This window comes from Furipterus horrens, unplaced genomic scaffold (genome assembly GCF_987537825.1).
Source record: "Furipterus horrens unplaced genomic scaffold, mFurHor1.1.pri manual_scaffold_1, whole genome shotgun sequence".
Lineage (NCBI taxonomy): Eukaryota > Metazoa > Chordata > Mammalia > Chiroptera > Furipteridae > Furipterus > Furipterus horrens.
Genome location: NW_028327171.1, coordinates 169,612,217 through 169,630,895, shown reverse-complemented (window position 1 = coordinate 169,630,895; position 18,679 = coordinate 169,612,217). Strand labels below are relative to the sequence as shown.

General features: G+C 40.6%; 1 long non-coding RNA gene across 1 annotated transcript in view; it reads right to left on the bottom strand.

Moving 5' to 3' along the window:
* LOC150022261 (uncharacterized) overlaps window positions 1-18,679 on the bottom strand; it is a 50,652-nt gene that overhangs the window by 28,549 nt on the left and 3,424 nt on the right. The gene's annotated exons all lie outside the window — the stretch shown is intronic.

Here is an 18,679-nt window from a genome sequence, read left to right as displayed (position 1 = left end):
TATATAATAAATGATGTTTGTCTGTATACACTTTTCTCTACAAATATTGCTCTTTTCACTTAGCCATGAACTGTAAACACCTTTTTATACCATTTAATATTCTCAGTCATCTTCTTGATGTCTAGGTGATTTTGTATTCAATTAATGTAATTTATTTAACCTGGTCTCTATTGTTGGTTACTTAGGTTTTTCCCAAATGGTTGTCATGAACATCCACGTAGCTAAGTCTTTGTATATTTTCTAAAAGTGGGCTTCGTAGATCAAAGAGAAAATATTTTTAAAAAAACAGTTGATTTTTAACTTCCTATATTTTAACATGATTTGTACATATAGACACGTCCTCATCTTAACTAGTTTGGTGTCCCCACTGGAATGATGTGTTTGCTTCTTCTGGGACAGACTGTCTTTGAAGCTGGCACTACTGAGCAGTGCTGCAAGCAGCAAGTGGCCCAGGGCTCTAAGCATAGTGTCTACCTGGCCCCCAGTAGACTAAACATGTCACATTTATAACCTTCATAGCTGTGCTTCCCACAAGCTGGGGACAGCCCAAGCTTGAGTGTCCTGGCCAAAATACCCAACTGAATATGATAATCTAAATGTCTGTGTATCTTGGTTTTCCAGGATACATTTGGAGTCACAATTTCAGTAGGCTGATGTTCAAAACTGTCTGTGCAGAAAGTTGAACCATTTTTCAAAGGTGATGTGAAAAATAAGCTTGTATGTGCACAGAATATCTCTAGGTGGATATACAAACAATTGGGGATAGTGTTTGCCTCTGCCTTGGAAAATTGAAAGTTACAGAAGTGAGTGAGAAACTTACTTTTTACTGTCTTCTTTTGTACAGTTTTTTAAAAATATTTATTTATTTATTTATTTGAGAGAGCAAAAGGGAAGGAGAAAGAGAAGGAGAGAAGCACTGATGTAAGAGAAAAACACCAACTGGCTGCCTTTTGCATGTGCCCGGACAGGGACCGAACCCACAACTCAGGCATGTGCCACAATTGGGACACCAACCAGTGATCCTTCACTTTGCAGGATGGTGCCCAACCAACTGAGCCACAATGGTCAGTGCTGTTTGTGTAGTCTTAATTCCTTACCATGTGTTTGTATTCAAATGGGAATTTTTAAGCAAGGAAGATTAAGCCCAAAAGAAATATGTATGCATGGATATGTTTCCCATTTATCAACTACTGGATTAGTAAAACTTAAGCAATAGTAAAGCACTTGAATGATTTCATAAAAAGGGTATAACTGAGTAATTAAAAATAGAAGGTCTGGAGCCAGACCACCTGAGTCCATAGTGCAGCTCTGCCACTTACTAACTGTGTGATCTTGGACAATCACAAAGCCATTCTGTACCTCAGTTTCTTCTTATAAATGGAGCTAATTATCATACCTACTTCACAGTTAATTGTATTAAATGAATGAAAACATAAAAGCCCTTAAAACAGTAACTAAAACACTGCACATGATTATTGTATGTTAGCTATCATCATTGTTGCTATTCTTCACTCAGTGTGTATAATGCTATAATGAAAATAGCAAAGACCCCTCCCTAGGATGTATAGATTTTGAAAATTAGAAGAGCTTTTTCACAAGAGGTGTGTAACTGATATTATGATGTTCTTTACAACATGCAAATAGTCAAGGGGAGGGAGGGGAAGTTGTAAAACTTAACCTTTACTAGTAGCGATTCCAAATTTGAGAATTGCCACAGGTCTTTGCAAGAGTAGGTTACCCAAACCATTTGAGGAGTTTGGTTTGTTTTCTTTGTTTTTTTGTGTCAAAGTGATTTTGTTTCTTTCTTTTTTAGAGTGGGTAGTGGGTGTGAGAGAGAGACAGTGGTTAAACAAATAGCAAAGATGAAGTTGCAGTACCCATTTAATCTGATTGTCCCTTAGACAACTATCTAAGAAGCACATGTTTTGAAATTACTATTTGCCTAAGGAAACGTTCACAAGATAGGAAGTCATTAAAGATTCCTAAAAACATTCTAATCTCACCTGCTGTGCATAATGTGCTCAGTCATTGGAAATGTATTGTTGGCAAAGCAGGTGATATGGTGACGGGGACAAGTAAACTCTGCTGTCACACAAGCCTACATACATTCTTTTGCTCAACACTTTACTGAACATGATAAATAGAGCACTGTTATGCCTGTTTTACGGGTGACCCCTGCTGCCTTATTCCAGCATGGCTCTTCCCAAACTGCCAGCGTCATCAGAATGGGATTTCCCTCCAGGATTCAGAACATCCCAAACTCAAATAAACATATTTAATTAGTGGGAGAACAGAAGGCTATTTATGAAGACTCTATTCTGAGGTCTTAGCAGATTCAGCACTGTGCTTTTCACACAATAGGCGTTCAATAAGCATTTGTTAAATGAATCCCCAAATTCATCATGTGGCTATAACATAGTTTTTCCCTCATAAACACAGGACAATCCCAAATGCCCTGGATCTGCTATACCTTCAGGCCTAACAGGGCTGCGTTGTTTGTTCCAAGTCCCTCCCCGAGCTGCTTGACTGCCAAAGGTGATTCAAATAAAGCAAAGGGTAAGAATTGGGTCTATACAATAAAGCCTAGTTAGAAAACATTTTCACTATATAAACACAATTTGTGTTAAGCTTAGAATTCTGGCTCACAGTAGCTACCTATGATAACACCCTCAAAAAAAACTTAAATAGGCTTGTTTTATTTCACTTAAATTATTCAAAATCCAAAAAGGTTGAAAAAGTGGGCCCCACAATGAACGATCTGATAGTCTAAAAACAGACGTCCTTTGATGACATGGGCAGCATCTAGCCAATCATGTCATTAGAGAAGGAAGAGATGAACAGATTGTTCCATGTACCATAGTGCTCAGTATTCCTACTGTGGATTGGGTTTTTCTTCGAACAGTGATGATATAACTGCACAACATAATTTTGAAGATATAGAAGTTAGGATATTTTATACTTCTCCAGTAAAAATTTGGGTGAATATATTTAAACCACCTAAATTAGAATTTATCAAGATACCAGAGCCAGACATTTCAAAAGCAATGAGGTAGTGAAACACAAAGACACAGATGGGTACAGATTAACTGGTGGAATAACGTGCTTGTCTTGTTAGTGGCCACAAGCTATACGGCATTACAGTTGTTAAATCTCCCCCACGTACAGGCAACAGTCTGCCTCAACAATATGAAGGTTGATACAGCCTTTGGGGGGTTGTAGACATTCTAATTATAGTACATTTGTCTTGTAATTTTAACTGAGGTTATTGTATAAACATTTTTAATGCTTTGTCATTAATAGGCTAAGGAAAGAAATCTATTTCAGCCAACAAGTAGGAAATAAATCTTCACTATCTCTTTGGTCCACTAGTTTACTTTTAGAACACCACACTTTTTCTGAAAAGCTGTTGGAGACATATGCTCTCATTATTATCCTGCAGTGATTTATCACTTAACTCTGAAACACACAATATATCCAACTTATCCACAAACTGGTGTCCTATTCCAATTACCATTAATTAGCTCAAAATATGTTACTTTTACACAAGCAGCTCATTTTTGACAATCTTATGCTTTGAACCTCCAATTGATATTTATACATTTATTTAGCTAATATTTTTTGAGGACCTATTGTGTGCCCAGCACACAACAGTAACTTTCAGCTTCCTAAATATATCTGAAATTTTTATTATGAAAGTTTATTCTCAAAAATGAGAGTCTGTGAGAAGAGCCTCAGTGTCAGAGTGTAAAAATACAAGATTGTGAGTTCTCATACCCACTATACCCATAATGCACTGTGTGATCCTGAAGTCACGAATCCCTCTGCGCCTGCTTCTTCACCTGCAACAGAGTAGTAACTTCCCTTGGCCTGATTCAGCTAGTCAGAGAAACAGCTAATAAAAATGGTTGCAAAGTACCATGGATATTGAAAAGTACATCATCATCATGATTAATAATAATGTGTAAAGCTCAAATATTGAAATGACTCTCTATTGAGTTGGCATCATTCCAGCTCAAGAAATATAAGCTCTGGCCTTGCATAGTAATGAAGAGAAACAGTATGAGATACTCTTATTGTACAAGTTCAAATGAACATAGTGATGAATATCTTTAATTACACTGTATTTTGTAACCGTGTGTGTCTGTGTCTTAAGCCAAATGTATTACAAGCCTCTCAACAATATATCTAGGGCCCAAATAGAATCCTTCCCCCAAAAGGCAGGCATTTATATGTCTGTACCTAACCTTGAAATGAATGCTCATTTTGATAGAGAAGGTAAGCAGCTAGCAGTCCTCTGTTAAAGAAAACTGGCTCTGATTTCATAGATCTCAAAATCTGTCATCTCCACGTTAGCTGACTGTCTGGCACCTAATGAGAAAAACAAATTGCTTTTACTTTCCACATAAGACATTTACATTTAGAACTTTTTTTGGCTCATAAAAGGTTTATAAAGCATCTGCTCAAACCATCCTACCTGCATTTTTCACCTAAAAGGGTCTTTATGTAATCTTACAGTAAATTTAATAACCCTCTTCAATAAACATGAGCTTTTATGAGCATGACATATCTAAATAGACTCAATGGTCTGGGAATAAGATCTGCATCAGTAATATTTTCAGTGCTGTAATATCCCACATATTTTTTAAAAAGCCACATAGAGAGCAGACCAGTGCATAAGAAAAAAATTAGTCTCCGAGTTTAAGAAAGCAACTGGTCAATGTACACCTGGGTGACTCATTAAGTTAAATGTGAAATGTTCTGATGTGTACAACATTGAGCTTCAGAATATTCAAACATTAGCATCTTTCATTTTCTCCCATTTTCAGCAAATGCACATTATAGAAATAACTTTAGAAATGGACATCAGTAATCACTCACATTGGGTTTTTCAGGAGAAGGGCCTTCACATGAAACATTTCCCCATTTCAGTCACCTCCACAGGGCACTTCTGCTTGGGTGAACCTGCTGACATGAGCCCTCTTGCTCCGAGTATCACAGAGCTGCTATCTCCAGTTAAGCTCCCAAATTAGGCAGGAGACTGGGACCCTCATTTCTCTTATTGCTTGTGTGTATCAGCAAGGAAGACGGGAAATGCTAGTGACTATTTTATAGCTGCTATATAACAAGAGAACAAAATGTCAAAGCCCTGGAAACACCATCTTTCTCAGTCCCATCAAGGCTCATCTAGCTACGGCTGATACTGAGACTTGCCCCTCACCTTCAACTTTGCCCTGCTAGCAAGTAGCAATTTAAAATTCAGCAATGCAGAGCAGTCCAAAGAGTCAAAATATCCTCATTGTGGATTCGGTAGTTATTGAACATCTCCATGTGCTAAGGGTTGAGCAAAGATTCAGAGCAGCCCACCCTTACTGTCTCAAGGTAGCTCACTTCCCACAATTAGACATGCTCTTGAGAAGTATGTAAATTGTTTCCTTGATAATTAATTCATATTTATTTCACACCAAGGGATTATATCCTAAAAGATATAGAACATTTTTTACAAGTTATTCCTTAAATCTTAAAATCATGTATATTTTAAAATCAAGATTTTCACGTTTAAATCAAAGTTTGCTTAAAGTAGAATAGATAGGGAGACAGAGATTAATTAAATCCAAATTAAACCAGATTATCATTGTGGCCCTTATTTCTATCTTCTTCTGTCCTCTAATATTTTTTAACCAGAATTTCTAGTGAGAACCAAATAGAGGAAAAATATCCAGTAGTCAAAAGAATGCTGTTTCCTCTGTCTTTGAGCTCTAACTTCCTTTTACAGATCATTAGATGATAGAGGTCAAGAAGCAGAAAGGCTGTGAGTAGTAGAGCTAGTGGTAAGCATAAGATCTCAGGAGGATATGACTAAACTGTGGTTGGGGCTTTCTGCCATCCTTATCCTATCTTTTCACTGTCCTGGACACTCCACAGCTTGGGGCACTAGAGTACATGGTAACTAAAGATGAGACTTCTTCTTCCGTCTCATTTCTTCCATCTACAGGCTGAGGCTAGCACCAGCAGAACTGCCTAGCCAGCTTGCCCCTCCTGCGCAGGCTCAGGGTCCTCACCTGAACCACCTCCTCTGCTCTGGTCTGCCATCTTGGTGGCCTGAGGCGCTGTTAGGGAAGAGAGCCTTCTGCATTTTGCGGGAAGCTCAGACAGAGCAAAGTGAGGCATTCACCCAGGCCTCTCTTGAAATCTTCTCCAGTGTGCCCTTGGACAGCAGTACAACAAAAAACAATTGGTCCAAAGGCTGACAAAGAAAACAGAAGTGGATGAGAAAGGACTAATCAACAAAATAGCTCATATCCCTAAATAGCCAAGAAAAAGCAAGGCAGTACTTAAGCCTGGTTTTTAAAAAGCTTGTTAGCAGGGCCTTCAGACATGCATGCTGCCCACAGAACAGTGGGAGGGTATCTGTTGGGATCCTTGCCAGCCTGGACCAGGAACCCAATCTTAGTGCCAGAGACCCCCCATCCCTCCCCGGGATCATAAACAGTTTTTCTAAGGCCTGCATAGCTGTGCCTACTAAATGCTCTATTCCCAAGAATGAATGGAGCCTACTGCTCCGAATTAGTACATTTTAAAACTACCAAATAAAATGAATGAGGTGATGATACAGAGAAATAAAAACATTTAAGGATAATGAGCACTGAGCTCAGAGCTTCATTCTATGCAGGGGGAAATAAAGGTCAGTAAATTTAGCACACACATAATAGTCCTCACAAATCATCTCCTAATTAATCCTCACCCAGTGAAAATGTACTGGTTTAACCTTTTCATTCTGGGCTTCTCAGAATATTTACAAACCACTGCCTCTGACAGGAATGGAAAACACACCCATTCCGGAAGCTTTGGGACTGAGTGCGCCCCTAGGCATGCTCCTGTAGGACAGAGTGAGAGGGTGCCTGATACTGCCCCTCCTCCTGCTGGGAACAATGTAGAGTTGATCGTACAATCAGAAAACATAATCCAATCACTTAGGGCTGTTGTCTACATTTTCAGTGCTGGAGTTATGCATACTTGGCAGCAAAGGGTTTTTGAGTTATGTTTTGTTTTCAAATAACAGTAATATAATTGATCCTTCTAAAACAATGAAGCTGACCTCAATAAAAAAAACAGACTGCACTTAGAACCTCCCCAAGAGTGCAATTGGTGATTTATTAGAAAACCTTGTCAAAAGGCCATTTAATCCATAAGGGTAAGTCTACAGCATGGGGATACTACAAATAAAGAACATTCCAGAAGGCATGTTAGGGCAGAACATCCAAAACAATATTTCCAAAAACATAATTTCAGAGGATAAGTACATTGATAACCAACTTAAGGCTTTGAAAACCTCAATTTGGAAACACTTCAGGGAAGTGCAACACATATCACCTACCTAAAACTGTCATTTTCAACCCCTGTGGTGCTAAACTAGTCCCACTCTGAACTAAAAATGCAGAAAATGAAGTAGCAGCCTGAGTTTTTGCATCATGAGCCCCATAATTCCAGCATCACACCAGCCAGCACCCAACTCTCGACCCATAGGGTCAATAACTTGCATCACTATCACATTCAGAGTCAGGGAACCAAGGAGAATCAGAGCTGGGGGGAGGAGAGGCAAGATTATAGGAAATATGGTGTTGGCCTGAGTAATTATAATAGATAACATTTATTAAATGCTTTCTGTGTACTTTTAAGTACTTTTAATCTATTTAGCCTCCAGTATAACTCCATGAGGTAGGTACTACTGCTATACCACTATTCGTCGTCGGCAGCCGTCCATCTCGAGAGACGATGGTGTAGCTTCTTAAGAGTCTATCTGCACCGCCGAGAATGGCTGTGCAGTCTGACTCGGGAGTGACACGGTATCTGTCTCCTCCCGTGTTGAATCGACATCTTGCGATGACACTGGAGTGTCCTCTCCAGTGAAGCTGAAGCTACAGAGCCTGGGCAGGGTGATATGGAGGGTCTGCTGTTGCCCATTCAGCAGACCCCCCTCTCTTCGCAGCTGAAGGGTCCAAGGGAAAGACGGAGTCAATACAGCTTGGCTTCAGGTGCGCCGCAGGAGTTGCCGGTGTTGACTACAACGTCAAACCGCCTTAGGGACTCCGGCTCTGGATTTTCTGTCGGGGTTTACTCCCTTAGCCTTTCCCCTGAAGAGGTATGCCGCAAGGCAGCGGAGGTTTTTTGGAGTCAGAGTTTTCCTTCTCTGATATATATCTATAATACCACTATTATAGACAAGGAAACTGAGGCACAGAGAGAGGAAACAGTTTTCCTAAGGTCACACAGCTAGGAAAAGGAAAAGCCACTAGATAATGGATTTCTCAAGAGCAGAGTTGATATTTTATTTAACGCTGTATCCCATCAACACCTATTCTAATAGTTTTCACCTGTGTAATTTGTAAAACTATGAGTTTGCTGCAAAGAATCATGGTGAACTGAATAATTTAAGGAAGGTAGAGGAGACTGCCTGAGATAACAGAAGGGAAAGGTGATATTTGCAAAATACTGTACTCTATGAGCAAGAAGTGTCATCTCTTAATCCTGATCTGTATTTCCAATTTGCATACTCATTGGACAGCCTTCTTTCCAAGTGTACAGTACATAGGTTGTCCAGCTTCCCTTGATAGTGCCCCTTCTTGAACGGCGGGTAATGATTACAAGTATTAAGCAGTGTATCCTACTGCTGTGGACTTAATTCAAATTTAATTCAATGACTATTTACTAAGCATTTGGGCAAGATGCTATACTAGAGGCTACAGGTGACAGGACAATTTGTTCCTGTCCAGCCAGAGTTTAAAGTAGAGAGGAGGAATAATGGACAGCTCCCACAGCACAGATTATGGCCCAGGTGGGACCGGGGACTTGATCCACTTCCCACACACATTCCCCTGAAGAGGAAGGAAAGCTTGCATGTGACAGGCCTCACAGTGGAGAAGCCGTGCAGAACAACAGAAAGCTGGCAAAAACCCTGGCAGAAGAATTAAAAATGGTCAGTCACCAATGTGGCTATTGCTAGAGCTAAAGACTTGGCCTATGTGGATTCAGCTTGCTGTAGCATAAGGGGTGCTGGAAATTGAATGTCAAGTTTCTGATCACACAACAGTGGAAAAGAGAAAAACGATTCTATACTAAGAGCCTTTTACAACAGTACAAGGCTGCAGTCATGGCTTAGAGAATTAGACCCTGTTTACAACAAATTGCTGCAGGGGCAATACTTGGAGCCATTACTGGAGAAGCACGGACTGCTGAAGTAACCAGAGGGCACTGAATTCTCACTTTTAGGGAAGCTAACTTGGAAGGAGGAAGAAAGGCAAAGTTATGGGCTGTCCTTGGGAAGAAATCAGACCAGCAAAGCTGAAACTGAAGACAGAGGTTTTGATTTGCAGAGGTCTCTTGCCTGCTGTGGTCAGATTCTAATAAAGCAGAGACCTGGAAGAAAGAAATTGGTAAATTATTCATTCCTGGTTAAGACCACACTCTAGAACAAACAACGTGCCAGAAAGACAAAACCCACTAACTGGCCTTCAGTAGAGGGTCAGGTCACACACAAGACATGAGATCCCATGGCTTCTGCAAGATCCAGGCACATACTGCAGGACTGTCTAGGACTGTGTGACAGAAAAGCCTTATTCAGTTTTGAGAAGGATAGATGTATGTTAGAAGCCCCAGTCCCTAACACCACTGTATAGAAACCAGTGAGGTAGCCCCTGGCCCTCTGTGGACCAAAGAAACCTTCTGATGAAGGAAACCCCATGCCTGCACATGGGGATGGAGAACAGTGCAAGGACAATGACGGTCTCTCCCAAAACCCAAGGTGACCAGGCAGAGCCAGGAAGGAATACCCCAGAAAGGGTCTCCAATCTTTTAAATTTTTATTTATTAATTTTTTTTCTTTCTTTTTCTTTTCTTTTTTTTTTTACATAGAACAAGTGTTTAATAAATCTTTCTTGAAGAATTGCTGCAAAGATGACTGGGGAAAGCAAAGGATACCCTCTCTCTAGTTCAAAGTCAGTCAGAGAGGGCTGAGAAGACCTATTCTTCTGAACTCATCTCTAGAAACTATGTAATAATGATCTCATATCCACTGTGCTTCCTCAGAGGTAGAGCCTTGGTGGTGAGTTGAAGTTAGCAGGAATGATGATAGGTAACCAACATAACCGATATGGAGGATTTCTCTTAACACAGGAGAGAGCTACCAAAGTTTGGAATTTAGTCAGCTTCCCTACCACATCACATTTCTTTTGACTATATACCTCAGAGTAGAATAGCTAGGTCATATGGAAATTCTTTTTAATTTTGAGGAAACACGAAACATTTTCCACAGGAGCAACACAATTTTTCATTTCCACCAGCACTGCACTAGGGTTCCAGTCAATTTCTCCTTGCAAACACTATTTTCCTTTTTTTTTTTTTTTTTTTTTTTGAGAGTGTCCATCTGTGGGTTGTGAAGTAATATTTTGATTCACATTTTGATTTTGATTTGCATTTCCCTAATAACTAGTGGTGTTGAGCATCTTTTCATGTGCTGGTTGGCCATTTGTATATCTTCCTTGAAGAAATGTCTATTCACATCCTTTCCCCATTTTTGAATTGGGTGTTTTTGGTTGTAGGAGTTCTTTATATATACTGAACATTAATCCCTTATCAGATAGATATATTACTTGCAAATATTTTCTTTATTCTCTTGATAGTGTCCTTTGATACACAGAATTCTTAAATTTTGATGAAGTCAATTTATTTTTTTTTCATTGTTGTCTGTGCTTTTGGTGTCATACTTACGAACCCATTACCAAATCCAAGGTCATGAAGATCTTCCCCTGTTTTCTTCTAAGAGTTTTAGCTCTTAAACTTGGGCAAACATACATTCTTCCTTCTGCCTATCTTTGATATTTCTTCCCAAATAAAATCCGGACCTTCGGGGTGCCACACCATGGGCCCCGCCCTGCCCACGGCCGCTCGAAGGCGGCGTATTGGGACCAGCGCAGGGAGCTGACTTCGCGGGGTGAGCAGCAGGTTGAGAAGTTAGAGGCGCTCGCCCCGAGCACAACAACCCTCCCAGCGCCCTGTCGCTGAGGTGCCTGCGCTCTGCGCAAGACCCTCTCCGGGACCAGTGGGAGCGCCCTGCCCCCTGCGTCTCGAGGTGGGGCCCTCGTGGCTCAGCTGGTGACCTCGCGTGGGAATGAGGCGCTGATGGACCACGGAAGGAAAGTCCAGTGACAGAGCTGGTTCACGTACACAAAAAATTTAATTTCCTTCCATTCTGGGATCTGATTTTTTTTTTCTGTGACCCTTTTCACTGACAGAGGCTCTCCTTAACCAAGCCTTCGTCGGGCTCCTCTGAATTCTCTTCAACTAAGCCCTGGCTTTTGGGCTCTTGTGTTCATCCCTGCATTGTCCAGTTTTAGCAAAATTCCTGCTAAGTCACATGGAGATCTTCTCCTTCCTAAGAACTGTGTGGATCTCCTCTCCTCTTCTTCCTATTGATTTTTTTTTTTTTTCAATGAGAGAGAGAGAGCAAGAGAAAGGAGGGAGGAAGGAAGAAAAAGAGAGAGGGAGAAAGAGAGAAAGAGAGAACATCAGTTTGTTGTTCTACCTATTCATGCATTCATCTGTTTCTTCTTGTATGTGCCCTGATCTGGGGTCAAACCCATAACCTTGGCATAGAGGGGTTGATGCTTTAACCATCTGAGCTACCCATCTAGAGCCAGGGTCTCCAATTTTTAAAAAAATCCTACCCAGACCCTTGGAATAAAAAAATATGATTGAAATATAGGTGCCACAAATAAATCTAGGGTTCTGTGGTACAATAAGAAATAGATATTTGGTTTTTGTGTCTGTTTCCTGGCTCCTAACACCTTTGGAATGTTTGACTATGAAGGGAGTCTTTTGTATGCTGGTGGGATGACTGGTGGCCCAGAGAGCTGCAGGCTAGTCACCAGGAAGACCAAGGCACGACTAGAGAGTTGAAACTTTCAGTCTACCCTCTAGCATACAAAGAGGATAGAGGGGCTGGAGGTTGAGTTCAATCACCAATGACCAATTAATCAATCATGCATACTTAATGAAACTTACAGAAAAACCCTTAAATCATGGGGTTCCAAGAGCTTCTTGGTTGGGGGACACAAAGAGGTGCTGGGAGAGAGGCATGCCCAAAGGACACAGAAGCTCTGAGCCCCTCCCCACAGCCCTTGCCCTGTGCATCTCTTCCATTTAGCTGTTACTGTATTGTATCCTTCATAATAAACGGGTAATAGTAAGTAAAGTACTTCCCTGAGTTCTGTGGGCTATTCTAGCAAGTTATCTAACCTAAAAAGAGAGTCATGAGAACTCCCAGATTTATAGTCAGAAGTTCAGGTGACAACCTAGGACTTGTGACTAGCATGCAGTCTTGTGGCACTGAACCCTTACATATTGGGTTCTGCACTAACTCCAGGTAGTATCAGAATTGAATGGAATTGGATTGTGGATGCCCAGTTGGTGTCCACAGAGAACTGGAGAAGTGCTTGGTGGTGGGTGTCAAACATGTTGTGAGTAAAAGCAGGATGTCTTCTTACATATGCCTCAGAAATTTTGCATAAGAAATTAGCCAGGATGGAAATATTTTCCTCATGGGAGAATGTAAAAAGATGGTGAAAATGTTATCGTCTTAGCAACTACCATAGAATTCCTCTTTGGGGGGGAGGCAGCTATGTTGCAAATTTCCTCCTAAGATTGCTTGGGACAGAAGCTGTTGGGCTGCCCTTCTCCCAACCTTCAGGCCTGTTCTGGAAACAGAGGAGGTATGTGTTGCTCAGGGGAGGCTTAAGAAAGATGAGAGAAGAAGAAGAGCAGAGGCAGTGGCATGGTATATGATAGGAGGTAGATTCACCAAATGCTTTGTGCATGTTGGTTTGGGAAGAGATTGACCATCAACAAACAGGGCTTCCTGTTCTAGGTTAGCATAACTGTGGTCTTGAAGCAGTGAATGTACTCAATGTACCCACCTGCAAGAACCAGAGATAGAAACATAGAGCTAGAAAGAGATGTTCCTGGGGAAGGGCATTTTCTGAAACTCACAGAAATCTGGGGAGGGGGTAGAGGGAAGCTGACTGGGCCAAAGATATAAGAAGCTCCCATAGCTAGGGAGTACTGAGGCTTTCTGGGTGACACATGTCTTTGTCCCTTCCTTGCTCACAGGGATGCTACATATGACTCAGCTCCCCTCTTCTCCTTGCTCTATCCTTAAACTCTGTCCTCCCATTGTCTATCTCCTTCCCCTGCCCCATCAAAGCTAGTTCACAGAACTTTCATCCCAAACACTCCCTCTTTCTATGTGAAGCCACTCATAGAGTCGTCCAGATTCATGTCTTCACTGGCATCAGAAGGTACATGAATAAAGTCACTTTTTTCTCTTTCAGCCAACTGGCAAGATCACATGCCACACAAATAACCAGGTCTACAATTCAACCCACCCACACCTGGGAATGTTTTGGTTTTACAGTTAGTGTACATACTGAGCAGAGTAATTTAAAATAAAGGATTGGATGACTACATATTACAATTTGTCAGTGTTAAAGAATGAAGGTGATTGGATAAGTAGACAGGACAAATGCGTGCAAGATAATATCGACAGCATGTTGACTAATCCAACACCCAATCATCTTCCCTGCTACAAGTAAGAATTTGGTTAAACATTTTGATGATGTACAGAATAGCTTGCGGAGGGATTTGTTTCCAGATAATTGGCAGGAACTGAAGCTCATTAAATTATCTCTCCTCTGACATGCCAATGATACTCACAGGTGATCCGTTAGATCACCAGCAAGCAATTGTGTCTCTTACATGCACCAGGGTGACAAATAAGCAATTTTTGCCAAAAGGGTGAAGGCCAGTGACAATCATTATTCACACTGCAATTTAACTGATTCTCTAGCAGTCAATATCATGCATTCCAAATGCAATACAGCAGTTTCTTCCACCTTGTACAACCCTTTATGTGAATATTCTGCCAGAATATAAACAAACAAAATACTAAATAAAGACAGGTCTCAAATGTAGTATTTGTCATCTGATTTTAAGGATGTGAGCAAATCAGTAAAGCTAGAGGCATTCACGTTGGGCAGTGACATAACAGAGCAGGTAAATTAAGAGAGCTTCTCCCCAGATTACTGGGCTAAACTTGTAAAAATCATGAAAGGTGGCAGGAGAGAAATGACAGAGGCTGGTTTAATGCCCACACCAAGCTTATCAGCCTCATCAAGAATTCTGAGATAATGGTGGATAAAACAGCTCTAAGTGACTACATTTTGCTTTCTGTTTCAATGCACTTGAAATCAATGTCTTTGCATGAGTAAAGGGACAGATTCTGCACCACCACAATATTTTATTCAATTTGCCCGTTGAGATGGCTGGTCCTTGTCTAATAATAGATGCTATTTCCTTTTCTGACTGACCTTTGCTCATCTTGCCTAAGGCTCCTGGCATTATGGCAAGATTCTAAGTTGTTGGGACAACATTCCCTCATTGTACAAATGAACAAAACACCAATAGTAACAGGGAAAACCCCTGCCAATGCGGAGTTTAAATCTTAGAGCCATAGCACAGAAACTGAGTCATCGCTGTGCCACTCAGTGCTCAGTTTCAAGTCTCGATTTCTCTTTCACTGGAACATACAGATTCTTACCTAGTTTGTAAATTATTTTGATTTCTTGATTTCTCTTCTTGCCTTGACTTGGAATTGTGGTCACTTAGCTACTATAGTGCTCATCTGGTATGGGGGATTCAAAAGGCAGAAACTTAAGCCTCTGACAGCCTCCTCACATGTTGTCTGTGCTGATTAAATATTAAGAGGAAAAGAGGACTGAAGCTTTTGTCTAACATGAGGCTTTAGGCTCTTTTCACTATTCCCATCCCTTGTGTTCTCCTTGGCCTCCCATCCAACGTAATCAAAATTTGGTCATAAATCTCCTTGGTTAAGAGCCTTCTTTATGATATGCTCCAGTAATCATTGTGCTAATCAAAAGCCCTGTGGAAAAACTTTAGGTCTTTAGAACAATATATGTAATTAATGAGGTTGTAATATTAATAATTTATGTTCGTAATTAAAATAATAAATACAATGCACAAAGCTCTTTCTCTGTGATCTTGTCAGAAACACTCAAGAACAAAGGCCTGAACTGAGTGAGTAGTAACGGAGCTATAGCAAAAAATGTGGGGACTGGTAGGATTCCATCTAAGCAGAGGAGTCAGGGTGAGAGAGAGGGAAAAGTCAAGAATTATTCCCAAGTTTCCCACCTTGTAGATGCAGCATCAAGGTGGTTTTGAGACAAGTGAGAGAGATAGGTTGAGTTTAGAACATTTTGAGTTTAAGATGCCAGTGGGACTGTCATGTGAAAACATGTAATAATCAATTAAATATTTTGGCCTCGAGTTCAGGAGAGAGATGGGAGCTGAAGATGCAGACCTGGAAACTGATAGCATATGGTTGATGCTGAAGCCATTACTATGAATGAGATGTTTCGGGGTCATGTAAAGAGAGTACAGGGCAAAAAGCAAAACTTGAGGGCCACTGCATTTAAGGAGCCAGCTAGCGAAAAGCTGTTATCCAAGGAGGCTGAACTGGGCCAACAGAGAGTAGTATTAGAGAAGCCTCAAAGATCATCTAGGCTGGGTTCACAACTTTCTGGAAAGGTCATTTCAGTCCCCCTGCCATTAATAAATAAATGTGTAATAATATGCTATTCCATTTTCACCAGCAGCCCCCTTTCTATTCCTCCCTCTATAAAAACCAAAGAGTTTCTCAAGGGATGGTCGTAGTTTTAGATGTTTCCTTAAGTCGAATAAGAATAAAAGAAAAAATTCCACTGATTTTAGAAAGAAAGAAGTTCTTGAAAACTTTGAAGAATTAATTTCCATGAAACAATCAAAGCAAGAGCCTGCTGCAAAGGGCCAGAAAGCTAGAAAAAGAAGATTGTGGTAGTTGCTCTTCCTAGAATTCAGTTGTGATAGAACTCAGAAGAAAGTTAGCAGAAGCAAGTGGGAGGAAGCAAGGTGAAGGAAAGTTTTTGCCGTTTGTTTTGCTTATCAGATTAAAGATTTAAGTTTATTTATGGTCTGTGAGGAAGATGCCAGGATGGTTTCTTTAACAAATAAATTATAAGTCAATAAATCAATAGATGAATACATCAATAGATCAACTTAAAGGAAAACAATGGTAAGGGAGCAGAAAGTAAGGGATTCGTTTTGAAAAGGAAAAGGGATCCCTCTTCATGAGGGGCTCGAGGTAAGTAGATATGACTGATAGAACCATAGAGCTATGGGAGAGGGGTCATCCATGCTGTGGGGAATGAGAAAGAGTGAGTGGATCTGGTAGATCAAAAATATTGTTCTATGTTTCAGAGGTTCCCATTCAAGTAGGAAGTCATATGTTTGCAATGACATCAATTCACACAGCTATGTGATTACCTTAGCTATCTGGATGCAGGAGTAGAAATGACATGGTCAGATTGAGCCTCGTTGAGGATTAGCAAAGCATATTTTGTAAAAGGACATGAAGGCACAAACATTAAGAATATAAGAAAGAGAAGGGCGAGCTATCAAAAATGCAGTACTGCTATCATTCTTGTTACTGTACTGCTGTTTCTAATCTGCCTTAGACACACCCACACAGGCTGGAACTCAAGCAGGTTCCCTGTCTCGATATGCTGCTGACAAAGATGCTTGCCACACTTTACCCCAAAGCGATTCTTTTCTCTCCATATTTCCTTTCAGCACTCCATCAACTCTCCTTTGTGATCCAGTGGTGAGGAGATTATGTGAACCACCCTGGCTTTTTGACAGGTTACCAAGCTGTGTACAAAAGAAAAAGTCTCCCCCACTGTGCAGAAGTCATTGACTGACTAGAACACCTGTGTCCCCCCATGAAGCATCCCTCCAGCTGCAGTCACCTGGGTTGCACTATTGAACAGTTGCATACCCACTCTGTGTGGCCTAAATTTACAAAGAGGAACAGGCCATCTACTGAGCCCTAAACAAATGCCTAATGGGTTCTCAGCCTTGAGCTAATGGTGGGATTAACAAGGGAAGCTACAGAGACTGATTCTTTCCTGCTAGGTTTGGCCGTAATCAAGGCTTTTCCTAATTCTCTGCTCACCCAGCAACATTTTAAATACAAATTCAGTTTCTCAAATATCTTAATAGGGTAATGAACACACACACACACACACACACACACACACACACACACACAAAACACTTGAAGGGCAGCTCCCACTGTAAAATAGTAAAGTGGCATTCTGGTCTCTACATACTTTTTTAAGAATAGCAATCACAATCATTTATGAAAGCTACTACATGGCCCTGGATATTTGCTTTCTCTCTCTCTTTTCTTCCACAGTTGGACAGTTGGTGGCCCAGGGTCCTCAGCCCAGGCTGGAGATGGATATTTCAAAGCTCTGATACAGGAATAAGACATCCTTTGTCCAAGGACTGTGAGCATAGAAATAGTGTGGGGACTTAATGAGAAGAGGGTGTATATTATAAAAGTGGATCTTAGGAACATAGCAAGAATGCTTAGGAACACAGCAATATTCTCTGGAGAACAGCCAATGAATAGTCTATAGTTAGGCAGAGAGAGAGAATCCGATATGAAGTAAAAGAGTCAGAATACAGAGGATTTAGACAGCATAAGAGACAAAACCTAGAACAAAGTTCTGAGCCAGTGAGAAGACAGCTTCTGGACCTTTTCTTTCAGTAAGTTACCTAGAGTTTGTGTCATAGGGTGTTAGGTTCATATAAAGCAAGCATGCTCTCTAAATACTAGATGCTTTACTTATGTATATTATCTCTAACTTTTGCAACAATTCTAAAATTTTTTTTAAAAAGCCTCTTACCAATTTCCATGATAGACATGATAAAAATTGAAGCCCAGAGAGGCAAAGGTTAAAGATAAAGAGAGAATCTTAAAAGCAGCACGAGAAAAGCAGTTAGTTACCTACACGGGAGTTCCCATAAGACTGTCAGCTGATTTCTCAAAAGAAACTTTACAGGCTAGAAGGGATTGTCAAGAAATACCAAAATCATGAAAAGTAGGGCAGGGACCTATAGCCAAGATTGCTCTACCCAACAAAGGTATCATTTAGAATGGAAGGGCAGATAAAGTGCTTCCCAGACAAGAAAAAACATCATTACCAAATCATTATTATATGAAATATTAAAGTTATTTATTTAAGAAAAAGATGGAGATCAATACTATGAACATAAAATGGCAATAAATACATATCTATCAACGATTGAATCTAAAAAACAAACTAAGCAAACAAGAAGAACAGAGACCAAATCATGGATGCAGAGAGTGTTTTGTTGCCAGATGGGCGAGGATGTGGGGGAATGGGTGAAGAGGTGAGGGGATTAAGAAGTATAAAGAGGTAGTTACAGAATAGCCACAGGTATGTAAAGTACAGTATAAGAAATGGAGAAGCCAAAGAACTTACGTGCATGACCCATGGACATGAACAAAGGAGGGGGCATTGCCTGAGGAAGTGGGGGATGCTGGGTGGAGGGGAGCAAAGGAGAAAAAAATTAAGACAACTGTAATAGCATAATCAATAAAATGTAATTTTAGAAAAATCAGCCTGGATTGCAGTGACACCACCCAGACACACTCTCCCCATAAGGTACAGCCACATGGATATTTAGGACATCTCTGCCATCAAGC